The 15,214-nt window shown below is 47.8% G+C and overlaps 3 non-coding genes across 3 annotated transcripts; 1 reads left to right on the top strand and 2 right to left on the bottom strand.

Moving 5' to 3' along the window:
• Positions 1-682: 682 nt before the first annotated feature.
• Positions 683-754, bottom strand: trnam-cau. The gene has a single exon. It is a non-coding gene; the product is annotated as a tRNA-Met (tRNA).
• A 3,910-nt stretch (positions 755-4,664) lies between these two features.
• Positions 4,665-4,737, top strand: trnak-cuu. The gene has a single exon. It is a non-coding gene; the product is annotated as a tRNA-Lys (tRNA).
• Positions 4,738-8,264: 3,527 nt separating this feature from the next.
• trnad-guc lies at positions 8,265-8,336 on the bottom strand. The gene has a single exon. It is a non-coding gene; the product is annotated as a tRNA-Asp (tRNA).
• Between the last annotated feature and the right edge of the window lie 6,878 nt (positions 8,337-15,214).

Raw genomic sequence — 15,214 nt, 5'->3', positions numbered from 1 at the left:
TAGTGCCTTTTCACTTCAATCCAAACCCCCAAACAACCATTTGCAGGCAGTGCCTATTTACTTCAACCTAAACCCCCAAAATAACCATTTGCAGGCAGTGCCTTTTTACTTCAAACCAACCATATTTTCATTTTCTAACCACATTAAGGGCACTCACAGTTGAGTAGACATGTGTTCAGTGTTATTCAGAGCTCAGAGAGACGTGACCCCCTGGCTTTCTCCATCTTGCAGAGACTCAGTGAGGCACACCACTTCCTGGTTTTGTAGTCCCTCCCCCTCCCTCCAGCAGGGGCAGCAGAGATAATGGCAAATTATTCAAAAACATAAATATTACTCTCAGATTTTTCATCGATGAGAAAAATCCTCCGGTCCAGAAAGGCGGAGGGGGGTTCTGAGCGATGTGGGCAAAAATGACGGCCGTAGGTGGCGCCGTTCTCTCGGAAATCATACCACAGCGAGCCAAAAGCGATCAAGATCAGACTTTCAGTAATATTGATTGGTCAACGGCCGAGCACAACGGGGACCGTGGTGTCACCCACCGATTCTCCAATAAAACTCTTCAAATGATGCAATGAGGCCAAGCCTTTTGTTGAAATAGGTATTTGCCCGAATGAAACGAAATATATGTTGTGCACGCGTGTGAACGGACGTTTTTTTCTCAAAAGTATCCATTGATAGAGAATAGCAGAGGATGGTTTCGATCCATCGACCTCTGGGTTATGGGCCCAGCACGCTTCCGCTGCGCCACTCTGCTCTGACAGAAACATTCTTAGCGTGTGGGCTCCTTTGTGCTAATGTCGTTGTTTTTATCTCTCACCTCACACCGTTTGCAGGCTTTGCTTTCTTTTCTCACGTTCACATCATCCATTTTTCTCCATCATTCTTTCTTCATTTCTTACTCTCTGTCCCATCCGGTTGTTATGACTGTGCTGTCTGTCCCGCTCGGATACACCGTTCCAGAGGTTTTCGCAGTGAAATTATTTTAAATTATCTAAATTATATGTTTCTAGTTGATGCACATGTATGCATATGTACGGGGATAGTCTTGCTGAGCTGCTGAAATAATCCCTGTCATTGGGATTGGTGTTGCATCTCCTGCAGATTCAGGGGCAAGTTTCTGGGAAGGGGGAGGTTTCGGTGGGAAGCGTGTTCACCAGGGAGTTGCGGAGAAAACGGTATCTGCAGAAAGGGATGGAGATCGGACCAAGGAGTTGAGCAGGGAACGGCCTTTGCGAAAACGGTAAAGGGTGAAGATGGTTCTTCAGACTGCAAATCGGTTGGGAGGAGGGGAGGTGTCCCATACTCGGTTAGGTGATATTTCCTTACTCAAGGAACGGTGGTTTTCCTCTTCTTTCATAGAGGAGAGCCTCACACCTCAGTCTCCCGTAGTTCTGCTCTTGCTTTCTGTTCGCCCAGACGCAACAAGGACAGTTCCCAAGATCCTCACATTTCACGCCACCAGACTCGCTTCCAACACATTATCCTCCGCCATTCCCGTCACCTCCTGAGGGATGCCACCACTAATCACATCTTCTCATCTCCACTCCTTTCCGCCTTCCCCAGGGACTGCTCCATCCACAGTTCACACATCTCATCCCACCCACCTCAAGGTGGGGAGGAACCGAGTGGTCTTACCTTCAGCGCCCTCGAGGTCGGCTGCGGGAGGTGCCCTTCGGGGGAACTATGGCTGAAGAGGACGGGTGTGGAGAGGGATACCGGATTACGGGCCACCCTGAATGGAGGTGACAGCTACAACGGGCCCGTGTCACCAGCTGCAGCAAAATGGCACCTCTTGTATTGGACTCAGTGGGTTGTTCTGTGTATAGAGTACTGACTAGGATGAGTATGCATATGTACGGGGATAGTCTTGCTGAGCTGCTGAAATAATCCATTGAACCATCCCCTTCCCATTCCATTCCCAGCAACCGTAGTAGTTGCAACACGTGTCTCTATTCCTCCTCCCTTGACACCATCCAGGGACACCAGGCATAGGCGGAAATCGGTTTTGAAACAGGGGGGGGGGGGGGGCTAGGACAGGGGGTCGGCAACCTCAGGCCCACGGAACGGATCCGGCCCGCAACTTAAATTCATCCGGCCCGCAGACGATTTTTTGTTTTCAATTCGTTTTCGCGAACTGGGAACCGCAGCCAGTTCCGGAGCACGCAGGCGACTTGGGGACTGCAGCCATTCCCGGGTCACGTAGGCGACCGGTGCGCTACAACCAGACCTGCCAGCCGACATGGGCGCCACTGCCAGTCACGGGGAACGCAGGAAACCTAGGCGCTAAAGCCGGACCTCGGGCAAGCGAGCTGACCTGGGCACTTCAGCCAGTCCGGTGGCAGGCGAGCCGAGCTGGGCGCTGCAGGTCCTTTGTCCCACCGTGTCCGCGATGACCAGCAATCATCCCGGACACTAGCACCATCCGACACACTAGGGACAATGTACAATTTATCGAAGCACTTATCCTACAAACTGCACGTCTTCGGAGTGTGGGGCAGGCGAGCCGACCTGGGGCTGACAGTAGCGTCCAGGTCACAAATCATGCGGGGGGGGGGGGGGGGTACTCAAAATACCCCCCCCCCCCCCCCCTCCCCACGGATTAACTGGAAGATGGGTTTTCTTTATCGTGAAATAAAACGGCAACGGCTGAGAGCGCTCAACTCCGTGACAGCTCTGTGGTTAGGGTTTCAAGTATTGTTTTCGGCAGACCCTCCAGGTGAGACAAAGGTTCACATGTACCTCCACGAACCACATTAACTGCATTTGCTGTTCCTAATGTGGGCTTCTTTACATCGGTGAGACCAAACGTAGACTCGTAGAAAAACGTAGAAACGTAGAAAAATACGTGCAGGAGCAGGCTATTCGGCCCTTCGAGCCAGTACCGTCATTCTCTTTGATGATGCCTGATCATCCAACATGAGTATCCCGTTCCCGCTTTTCCCCCACATTCCTTGATTCCTTTGGCGCAAAGAGCTAAATCTAACTTTCTCTTGTAAACATCCAGTAATTTGGCCTCCACTGCCTTCTGTGGCAGAGAAATCCACAGATTCACAACTCTCTGGGTGAAGATGTTTTCACTCATCTCAGTCCACAATGGCCTACCCCTTATTCTTAAACTGTGGCCCCGGGTTCTGGACTCCCCCAACATCGGGTACATTTTTCCTGCATCAACTAGAGACATGTTTAATTGAGTGCGGAGTCCACTGTAGTGCTTCAATAAATCTCACCGCGACGGACGTTCAGGTGCGAAGTTAGGAATTACTTCGATAAGGAATGTGTAGATGATATATCAGAGCTGTTTTAAGGCAACTGGTCCGTCCTCTCACCAGCTGTAGAGCGGTCATGACCTTTCATCTATCTCATTGTAGACCTTCTTTCAACTATCTTTAATCGGACTTTACTAGACGTTATCTACCTTTAAGTTTCGGCAATGGTAATTAAGACTTTAAAATTTAAATCAACGTTCATAGAAAGATAGAAACATAGAAAATAGGCGCAGGAGTAGGCAATTCGGCCCTTGGAGCCTGCACCGCCATTCAATATGATCATGGCTGATCATCCAACTCAGTATCCTGTACCTGCCTTCTCTCCATACGCCCTGATCCCTTTAGCCACAAGGGCCACTTCTAACTCCCTCTTAAATATAGCCAATGAACTGGCCTCAACTACCTTCTGCGGGAGAGAATTCCACAGATTCACCACTCTCTGTGTGAAAAAAAGTTTTCCTCATCTCGGTCCTAAAAGATTTCCCCTTTATCCTTAAACTGTGACCCCTTGTTCTGGACTTCCCCAACATCGGGAACAATCTTCCTGCATCTAGCCTGTCCAACCCCTTAAGAATTTTGTACGTTTCTATCAGATCCCCCCTCAATCTTCTAAATTCTAGCGAGTACAAACCGAGTCTATCCAGTCTTTCTTCATATGAAAGTCCTGACATCCCAGTAATCAGTCTGGTGAACCTTCTCTGTACTCCCTCTATGGCAAGAATGTCTTTCCTCAGATTAGGAGACCAAAACTGTACGCAATACTCCAGGTGTGGTCTCACCAAGACCCTGTACAACTGCAGTAGAATCTCCCTGCTCCTATACTCAAATCCTTTTGCTATGATTGTATGATGTATGATTTATTCCAACGCTTTTGCTCGTGATGCAGCCGTCAGTGCCGCTCAATCAAGGTTCAACGTTAACCTCCGGTGTTCTTTGACGGCCTTACTGCCTGCATGTGACATTGAATTTCCAGCATGTACCCCGGTTCCACTCAAATACCACAGACGTGTCGTCGGAAAATAAATTGTCCGTGTAGTTCACCCTTCAGAACGGGGCGGTGTCGTGCATGGTACACGGCGGGATGTAGCTCACCCTTCAGAACAGGGCGGTGTCGTGCATGGTACACGGCGGGATGTAGCTCACCCTTCAGAACAGGGCGGTGTCGTGCATGGTACACGGCGGGATGTAGCTCAGCTACATAAATGGGAATGGAATGGACGATAACATTTATACGGGGAAAGAGTGAGATGTTCCCCTTGGGCCGCATGAAAGTTTAATTAACGTCGCGTTTCTGATTATCTTCTACACCCGCAGACAAACATTCTTACCAGAGGTAGATCCTTGGTGTTTTGAGACGATGATTCTCATGACATTTGACATTCAAACACTCAGAGCAACGCCCGGCTAGTTCAGTCGGTAGAGCATGAGACTCTTAATCTCAGGGTCGTGGGTTCGAGCCCCACGTTGGGCGACACTTTCTTTAACCATTATCAATAGCAAACATATGTCTAGCCAGCGAATAGTTCAGGAATACTCTGCATTTTGGGGGATCTAAGTATTTTATACATTTCAAACCCTTTGGCTACATTTATTGGAGACAATTAACTGCAAGATGTGTTTTCTTTATCGTGAAATAAAACGACAATGGCTGAGGGCGCCCAACCCACCAACCTGATCTCCCGGCGGTTCAGCGCTTTAATTGCCCCTCCCATTCTAAATCCGACCTTTCTGTCGTGGTCCTCCGCCAATGCCAGAGTGATTGGAAGAACAGCACCTCATATTTCGCTCGGGTAGTTTACACCCCAGCGGTATGAACATTGACTTCTCCAATTTCAGATAGTCCTTGCTTTCTCCCTCGTCCCCCTCCCCTTCCCAGCTCTCCCACAAGCCGACTGTCTCCGTCTCTTCCTTTAATTACCCCTCCCCCACATCAGTCTGAAGCAAAGATACTGGTCAGATTCTGAAGAAGGGTCTCGACCCGAAACGTCGCTAATCCTTCTCTCCATAGATTCTGCCTCACCCGCTGTGTTTCTCCAGCATTTTTGTCTAATTTCGGTGACCAACAGGCAAAGGATAAGACTGTTGGGTAGTTTTGTAACATTGTCGGAGCCAACACGTGGAGACAATTGCGTACTGCATAGGTTGTACGCAACACGAAGTATTTCCCTGCACCTGTACCCTAGGTACATTTGACAATAAAGTATCATTCATTTGTTCATTCATTCAATTCTGTAACTGATCTATATCTCACTGTGAAACTTGATACTCTTACACGCAATCTATGATCCCAGCAACCTTCGTGTCAACTGCAAACGTACGAACCAACCGTCTACATTTATGTCCGAGTCATATATATATATATTATAAACAGCGGATCATAGATCCCTGTGAAACACTCTATTGTGATCAATCAAACCTGGTCAATGGTGTGGTTTACGAATAAGACTGAAACGCAGGGGAATCCGATGTCCCCTACCGTGACAGCTTCTTCCCAACACCCATCAGGCTATCAAACTCTGCAAAACACCAAATAACTATGATGTTATCTGAGTATTGCCTTTTCATGTTATTACGCTACTCCAAGTAAGCATTTTGCGTGCCATTGTATGTACATATGGCAATGGACAATAGACAATAGGTGCAGGATTAGGCCATTCGGCCTCTCGAGCCAGTACCACCATTCAATGTGATCATGGCTGATCACCCCCAATGAGTACCCCATTCCTGCCTTCTCTCCATATCGCTTAACTCATTCTCCCTAAGAGCTTTATAGAACTCTCTCTTGAAAGCATCCAGAGAACCAGCCGCCATCGCCCACTGAGGCAGAGAATTCCACAAACTCACAACTCTCTTTGTGAAAATGTTTTTCCTCATTTTCGTTCTAAATGGCTTACCAATTATTCTTAAAATATGGCTCCTGTGTCTGGATTCATCCAACATTGGGAACATGTTTCCTGCCACTAGCGTGTCTAAACCCTTAATAATCTTATATGTTTCAATAAGATCTCCTCTAATCCTTCTAAATTCCAAAGTACAAACAAGCCCAGCCGTTCGAATCTATCAACATATGACAGTCCCGCCGTCCCGGCATTTAACCTGGTGAAACTACGCTGCACTCCCTCAATAGCATGGATAGGCAATAGACAATAGACAATAGGCGCATGAGTAGGCCATTCGGCCATTCGAGCCAGCACCGCCTTTCAATGTGATCAAGTTTGGAGACCAAAACTGCATACAATATTCCAGGCGAGGTCTCACTGGGGCCCTGTACAACTGCAGAAGGACCTATTTGCTCCAATACTCAACTCTAGTTATGAAAGCCAACTTTCCTCACTGTCTGCTGTACCTGCATGCTAACTTTCAGTGACTGACGAACAAGGACCTCAGATCACTTCCCCTTTTCCCAACTTGACATCGTTTAGATAATAATCTAACGTCCTGTTTTCGCCATCAAAGTGTATAACCTCATATTTATCCACATTAAACTGCATCTGCTGTGCGCCTGCCCACACACACAACTTGTCCAAGCGCCCTGCATCCTCATATCACCCTCCTCGCAGTTCACAATCCCATCCAGCTGATAAGGGAGGGGGCGATGATGTTAAGAGCCATTTATTGAATTCCGGTCCTGGGCCGTGATGGCCCGATGGCGAGGCAGTGAGACACGCTACCGGAGGGAGAATTCCATTCATCGGACACTTTACACCGGGCAGCGAGGTTTCTGTGCCAGTGATCTTAAGTGTCTGCATACTGACGATTACAAGGCCATTTGAAGGTGCATGGTCAATCAAATCAATTATATCAAATGCATGCGGATCTTTACATTGAAATCAAAAGAGGTTAAAAGTAGTCGAATTTATGCAGGCATTACAGGGCAGCTGGTAAATCATACTTATGGGTGCTGGCGATAGCACGCTGGGAAGGAATCACCAGATGTAGAAGGGGTGAACGTGACAGACAGATATTTGAAAGCCCTGTGCTGAGAGAGATGACAGCAATTATTGTGTGTAGGATGGAACTGCAGATGCTGGTTTACACCGAAGAGAGACACAAAATGCTGGAGTAACTGAGCGGGCCCGATAGCATCTCTGGAACAAAATGAATAGGCTACGTTTCGGATCGAGACCGTACTTCAAACTGAGATTCAGGGATGTGAGTAATTTGACAAAGTTACGGGACAAAGCAGAGATTACTCTGATGACCAAAGAGCCCACAATGGTCCATTGTTGACTGAGGAAGAGGTGAAAACGAAGGGATAAGAACAGTGAAACTATCAAAACGACTGGGGTGGTGGAGGGACGGGGGGAGAGAGGGAATGCAAGGGTTACCTGAAATTAGAGACATCAACTATCATACTTGCTGTGTTCTTAGGAATTACTTTAGATTTATTTAAGATGTTTCATTGTTAGAGCAGGGGTTCCCAACGTAAATTTTGAGAGATATAGACAGGATAGACTGAGAATCTTTATCCCAGGGTGGAAATCTCAATCACTTGAGGCCATAGCTTTAACGTGAGAGCGGTAAAGGAGATGTGTGGGATGGAGAGAGGCGGGTGCCTTGAATGCGCTGCTAGGAGTGGTGGAGGAAGCAGATACGTTAGTGTCATTTAAGAATATTTCAAAAATGCACTGTATAAAATTGGATTGGGGCGGATAGAGATCATAGGTGGGCAAGTAAATTAGATTAAAGATGAGTAAAGATGATAGACACAAAAAGCTGAAGTGACACAGCGGGACAGGCTGCATGGCTGGAGAGAATTAATGGGACGTTTCGGATTGACACCCTTCTTCAGAGTAGATTAGCATGATGTTCGACACTGATATTGTGGGCCGAAGGGCCTGTTTCTGAGCTCATGTACTGTATGTATGATGTTAATTCGGAATATTCAATAAACCGATCAATTCAGCAAAAGCATATTTGAAGCTGTCACCATTTATAAACAAAGATGTGCAAAATACGCCTTCGATTTCCAGTTAAGTTTAGAACCACGATAATGTTCTCCCCATCGGGGAATTGAACCCCGGTCTCCCGCGTGACAGGCGGGGATACTAACCACTATACTAATGAGGAACCGCCATATGCCTTTCCTTATGAAGCAGCATAATATATGTAGTTGGAAGGGGAGGGAGAAGGAAAAGGAGAAGGAGAGGTGGATGCAAGTCGAAGAGGAAAGTGGGGGAAAGTGTTGTTTGTGGGTTAGTTACATAACGTTGCAGAATTTCATGTGAATAGCCTTAGATTTTCTTTGACCAAAAATCTGCAGCTTTCAAACATTCACTTCTCACTGTTTGACATTTGTGGTCTCGGCTTCTTCCGCGATCCGGCTTTCAGGAGCGGTGGTGTTGTTGGCTGCAGCGACTACTGGTTTCCAGGGGGCTAGTATGGACATTGTGGGCCAAATGGATTCTTGGGGTGGCAGCTCAGTTCCTCAAGCCTGATGTGCTGGCAGCTCACTCACGGCTGGTCGGCTGGCAGTTGACTCACGGCTATTCCTTGAAATTCCATTTCAAACAGAGTGCAAGGCCACCAACCTCAAATCCATTTTCATACCATTTCAAGCAGGGTGCAAGGCCACCAAATTCAAGTGCAGTTTAATACCTCTTCGAGCAGGGTGCAACGCCACAAAATTCAGATGCAGTTTCATCCTACTTCAAGCAGGGTGAAACCACCATAAAAACCACCATAAAACTACACAAAACACCACACTCACAGTTCAATAGACATTCAGTGTGTTCAGTTGATTCTTGGTTCAGACAGAGTCGTGACCTCTGCCTCCCCATGCTTCCCGGAGCCACACCCACGCTTCCGGGTTTTATAACCCCTCTCCCTCCCACCGGAAAAGGAGTGGCCTTCCTGGCGTGATTGACAGGAGAGAGATTCTCAACATTTTTTAAACACTAATAACACTTTTGTTTTTCATTGATGGGAAGAATCATCTGCACCTGATGAGCAGAGGGGGACTGAGTAAGATGGCCAAAAATCCCAGCCGTAAGTGGTAGCGTTTTATCTAAAATCAATATAGTGCAAACAGGAAGTTGTCAAGTTTAGACAAACAACCATTTACAGGCAGTGCCTTTTCACTTCAACCTAAACTCCCCAAACAACCATTTGCAGGCAGTGCCTTTTCACTTCAACCCAAACACCCCAAACAACCATTTGCAGGCAATGCCTTTTCACTTCAACTCAAACCCCCCAAGCAACCATTTGCAGGTAGTGCCTTTTCACTTCAACCCAAAAACCCCAAGCAACCATTTGCAGGCAGTGCCTTTTCACTTCAATCCAAACCCCCAAAACAACCATTTGCAGGCAGTGCCTTTTTACTTCAAACCAACCATATTTTCATTTTCTAACCACATTAAGGGCACTCACAGTTGAGTAGACATGTGTTCAGTGTTATTCAGAGCTCAGAGAGACGTGACCTCCTGGCTTCCTCCATCTTGCAGAGACTCAGTGAGGCACACCATTTCCTGGTTTTGTAGTCCCTCCCCCTCCCTCCAGCAGGGGGCAGCAGAGATAAGGGCAAATTATTGAAAAACATAAATATTACTCTCAGATTTTTCATCGATGAGAAAATTCCTCCGGTCCAGAAAGGCGGAAGGGGGTTCTGAGCGATGTGGGCAAAAATGACGACCGAAGGTGGCGCCGTTCTCTCGGAAATCATACCACAGCGAGCCAAAAGCGATCAAGATCAGACTTTCAGTAATATAGATTGGTCAACGGCCGAGCACAACGGGGACCGTGGTGTCACCCACCGATTCTCCAATAAAACTCTTCAAATGATGCAATGAGGCCAAGCCTTTTGTTGAAATAGGTATTTCCCCGAATGAAACGAAATATATGTTGTGCACGCGTGTGAACGGACGTTTTTTTCTCAAAAGTATCCATTGATAGAGAATAGCAGAGGATGGTTTCGATCCATCGACCTGTGGGTTATGGGCCCAGCACGCTTCCGCTGCGCCACTCTGCTCTGACAGAAACATTCTTAGCGTGTGGGCTCCTTTGTGCTAATGTCGTTGTTTTTATCTCTCACCTCACACCGTTTGCAGGCTTTGCTTTCTTTTCTCACGTTCACATCATCCATTTTTCTCCATCATTCTTTCTTCATTTCTTACTCTCTGTCCCATCCGGTTGTTATGACTGTGCTGTCTGTCCCGCTCGGATACACCGTTCCAGAGGTTTTCGCAGTGAAATTATTTTAAATTATCTAAATTATATGTTTCTAGTTGATGCACATGTATGCATATGTACGGGGATAGTCTTGCTGAGCTGCTGAAATAACCCCTGGCATTGGGATTGGTGTTGCATCTCCTGCAGATTCAGGGGCAAGTTTCTGGGAAGGGGGAGGTTTCGGTGGGAAGCGTGTTCACCAGGGAGTTGCGGAGAAAACGGTATCTGCAGAAAGGGATGGAGATCGGACCAAGGAGTTGTGCAGGGAACGGCCTTTGCGAAAACGGTAAAGGGTGGAGATGGTTCTTCAGACTGCAAATCGGTTGCGAGGAGGGGAGGTGTCCCAAACTCGGATAGGTGATATTTCCTTACTCAAGGGACGGTGGTTTTCCTCTTCTTTCATAGAGGAGAGCCTCACACCTCAGTCTCCCGTAGTTCTGCTCTTGCTTTCTGTTCGCCCAGACGCAACAAGGACAGTTCCCAAAATCCTCACATTTCACGCCACCAGACTCGCTTCCAACACATTATCCTCCGCTATTCCCGTCACCTCCTGAGGGATGCCACCACTAATCACATCTTCTCATCTCCACTCCTTTCCGCCTTCCCCAGGGACTGCTCCATCCACAGTTCACACATCTCTTCCCACCCACCTCAAGGTGGGGAGGAACCGAGTGGTCTTACCTTCAGCGCCCTCGAGGTCGGCTGCGGGAGGTGCCCTTCGGGGGAACTATGGCTGAAGAGGACGGGTGTGGAGAGGGATACCGGATTACGGGACACCCGGTATGGAAGTGACGGCTACAACGGGCCCCTGTCACCAGCTGCAGCAAAATGGCACCTCTTGTATTGGACTCAGTGGGTTGTTCTGTGTATAGAGTACTGACTAGGATGAGTATGCATATGTACGGGGATAGTCTTGCTGAGCTGCTGAAATAATCCATTGAACCATCCCCTTCCCATTCCATTCCCAGCAACCGTAGTAGATGCAACACGTGTCTCTATTCCTCCTCTCTTGACACCATCCAGGGACACCAGGCATAGGCGGAAATCGGTTTTGAAACAGGGGGGAGGGGGGTGGGGGGGGCTAGGACAGGGGGTCGGCAACCTCCGGCCCACGGAACGGATCCGGCCCGCAACTTAAATTCATCCGGCCCGCAGACGGTTTTTTGTTTTCAATTCGTTTGCGCGAACTGGGAACTGCAGCCAGTTCCGGAGCACGCAGGCGACTTGGGAACTGCAGCCATTCCCGGGTCACGTAGGCGACCGGTGCGCTACAACCAGACCTGCCAGCCGACATGGGCGCCACTGCCAGTCACGGGGAACGCAGGAAACCTAGGCGCTAAAGCCGGACCTCGGGCAAGCGAGCTGACCTGGGCACTTCAGCCAGTCCGGGGGCAGGCGAGCCGAGCTGGGCGCTGCAGGTCCTTTGTCCCACCGTGTCCGCGCCGACCAGCAATCATCCCGGACACTAGCACCATCCGACACACTAGGGACAATGTACAATTTATCGAAGCACTTATCCTACAAACCTGCACGTCTTCGGAGTGTGGGGCAGGCGAGCCGACTTGGGGCTGACAGTAGCGTCCAGGTCACAAATCATGCGGGGGGGGGGGGGGGGTACTCAAAATACCCCCCCCCCCCCCCCTCCCCACGGATTAACTGGAAGATGGGTTTTCTTTATCGTGAAATAAAACGGCAACGGCTGAGAGCGCTCAACTCCGTGACAGCTCTGTGGTTAGGGTTTCAAGTATTGTTTTCGGCAGACCCTCCAGGTGAGACAACGGTTCACATGTACCTCCACGAACCACATTAACTGCATCTGCTGTTCCTAATGTGGGCTTCTTTACATAGAAACATAGAAACATAGAAATTAGGTGCAGGAGTAGGCCATTCGGCCCTTCGAGCCTGCACCGCCATTCAATATGATCATGGCTGATCATCCAACTCAGTATCCCGTACCTGCCTTCTCTCCATACCCTCTGATCCCCTTAGCCACAAGGGCCACATCTAACTCCCTCTTAAATATAGCCAATGAACTGGCCTCGACTACCCTCTGTGGCAGGGAGTTCCAGAGATTCACCACTCTCTGTGTGAAAAATGTTCTTCTCATCTCGGTTTTAAAGGATTTCCCCCTTATCCTTAAGCTGTGACCCCTTGTCCTGGACTTCCCCAACATCGGGAGCAATCTACCTGCATCTAGCCTGTCCAACCCCTTAAGAATGTTGTAAGTTTCTATAAGATCCCCTCTCAATCTCCTAAATTCTAGAGAGTATAAACCAAGTCTATCCAGTCTTTCTTCATAAGACAGTCCTGACATCCCAGGAATCAGTCTGGCGAACCTTCTCTGCACTCCCTCTATGGCAATAATGTCCTTCCTCAGATTTGGAGTCCAAAACTGTACGCAATACTCCAGGTGTGGTCTCACCAAGACCCTGTGCAACTGCAGTAGAACCTCCCTGCTCCTATACTCAAATCCTTTTGCTATGAAAGCTAACATACCATTCGCTTTCTTCACTGCCTGCTGCACCTGCATGCCCACTTTCAATGACTGGTGAACCATGACACCCAGGTCTCGCTGCATCTCCCCTTTTCCTAGTCGGCCACCATTTAGATAATAGTCTGCTTTCCTGTTTTTGCCACCAAAATGGATAACCTCACATTTATCCACATTATACTGCATCTGCCAAACATTTGCCCACTCACCCAGCCTATCCAAGTCACCTTGCAGTCTCCTAGCATCCTCCTCACAGCTAACACTGCCCCCCAACTTAGTGTCATCCGCAAACTTGGAGATATTGCCTTGAATTCCCTCATCCAGATCATTAATATATATTGTAAATAGCTGGGGTCCCAGCACTGAGCCTTGCGGTACCCCACTAGTCACTGCCTGCCATTGTGAAAAGGACCCGTTTACTCCTACTCTTTACATCGGTGAGACCAAACGTAGACTCGTAGAAAAACGTAGAAACGTAGAAAAATACGTGCAGGAGCAGGCTATTCGGCCCTTCGAGCCAGTACCGTCATTCTCTTTGATGATGCCTGATCATCCAACATGAGTATCCCGTTCCCGCTTTTCCCCCACATTCCTTGATTCCTTTGGCGCAAAGAGCTAAATCTAACTTTCTCTTGTAAACATCCAGTAATTTGGCCCCCACTGCCTTCTGTGGCAGAGAAATCCACAGATTCACAACTCTCTGGGTGAAGATGTTTTCCCTCATCTCAGTCCACAATGGCCTACCCCTTATTCTTAAACTGTGGCCCCGGGTTATGGACTCCATCAACATCGGGTACATTTTTCCTGCATCAACTAGAGACATGTTTAATTGAGTGCGGAGTCCACTGTAGTGCTTCAATAAAACTCACCGCGACGGACGTTCAGGTGCGAAGTTAGGAATTACTTCGATAAGGAATGTGTAGATGATATATCATAGCTGTTTTAAGGCAACTGGTCCGTCCTCTCACCAGCTGTAGAGCGGTCATGACCTTTCATCTATCTCATTGTAGACCTTCTTTCAACTATCTTTAATCGGACTTTACTAGACGTTATCTACCTTTAAGTTTCGGCAATGGTATTTAAGACTTTAAAATTTAAATCAACGTTCATAGAAAGATAGAAACATAGAAAATAGGCGCAGGAGTAGGCAATTCGGCCCTTCGAGCCTGCACCGCCATTCAATATGATCATGGCTGATCATCCAACTCAGTATCCTGTACCTGCCTTCTCTCCATACCCCCTGATCCCTTTAGCCACAAGGGCCACATCTAACTCCCTCTTAAATATAGCCAATGAACTGGCCTCAACTACCTTCTGCGGGAGAGAATTCCACAGATTCACCACTCTCTGTGTGAAAAAAAGTTGTCCTCATCTCGGTGCTAAAAGATTTCCCCTTTATCCTTAAACTGTGACCCCTTGTTCTGGACTTCCCCAACATCGGGAACAATCTTCCTGCATCTAGCCTGTCCAACCCCTTAAGAATTTTGTACGTTTCTATCAGATCCCCCCTCAATCTTCTAAATTCTAGCGAGTACAAACCGAGTCTATCCAGTCTTTCTTCATATGAAAGTACTGACATCCCAGTAATCAGTCTGGTGAACCTTCTCTGTACTCCCTCTATGGCAAGAATGTCTTTCCTCAGATTAGGAGACCAAAACTGTACGCAATACTCCAGGTGTGGTCTCACCAAGACCCTGTACAACTGCAGTAGAACCTCCCTGCTCCTATACTCAAATCCTTTTGCTATGATTGTATGATGTATGATTTATTCCAACGCTTTTGCTCGTGATGCAGCCGTCAGTGCCGCTCAATCAAGATTCAACGTTAACCTCCGGTGTTCTTTGACGGTCTTACTGCCTGCATGTGACATTGAATTTCCAGCATGTACCCCGGTTCCACTCAAATACCACATACGTGTCGTCGGAAAATAAATTGTCCGTGTAGTTCACCCTTCAGAACGGGGCGGTGTCGTGCATGGTACACGGCGGGATGTAGCTCACCCTTCAGAACAGGGCCACTGAGGCAGAGAATTCCACAAACTCACAACTCTCTTTGTGAAAATGTTTTTCCTCATTTTCGTTCTAAATGGCTTACCAATTATTCTTAAAATATGGCTCCTGTGTCTGGATTCATCCAACATTGGGAACATGTTTCCTGCCACTAGCGTGTCTAAACCCTTAATAATCTTATATGTTTCAATAAGATCTCCTCTAATCCTTCTAAATTCCAAAGTACAAACAAGCCCAGCCGCTCGAATCTATCAACATATGACAGTCCCGCCGTCCCGGCA

This window comes from Amblyraja radiata, chromosome 37 (assembly GCF_010909765.2).
Source record: "Amblyraja radiata isolate CabotCenter1 chromosome 37, sAmbRad1.1.pri, whole genome shotgun sequence".
NCBI classification, from domain to species: domain Eukaryota; kingdom Metazoa; phylum Chordata; class Chondrichthyes; order Rajiformes; family Rajidae; genus Amblyraja; species Amblyraja radiata.
This window is presented reverse-complemented; position numbering and strand designations above follow the sequence as displayed.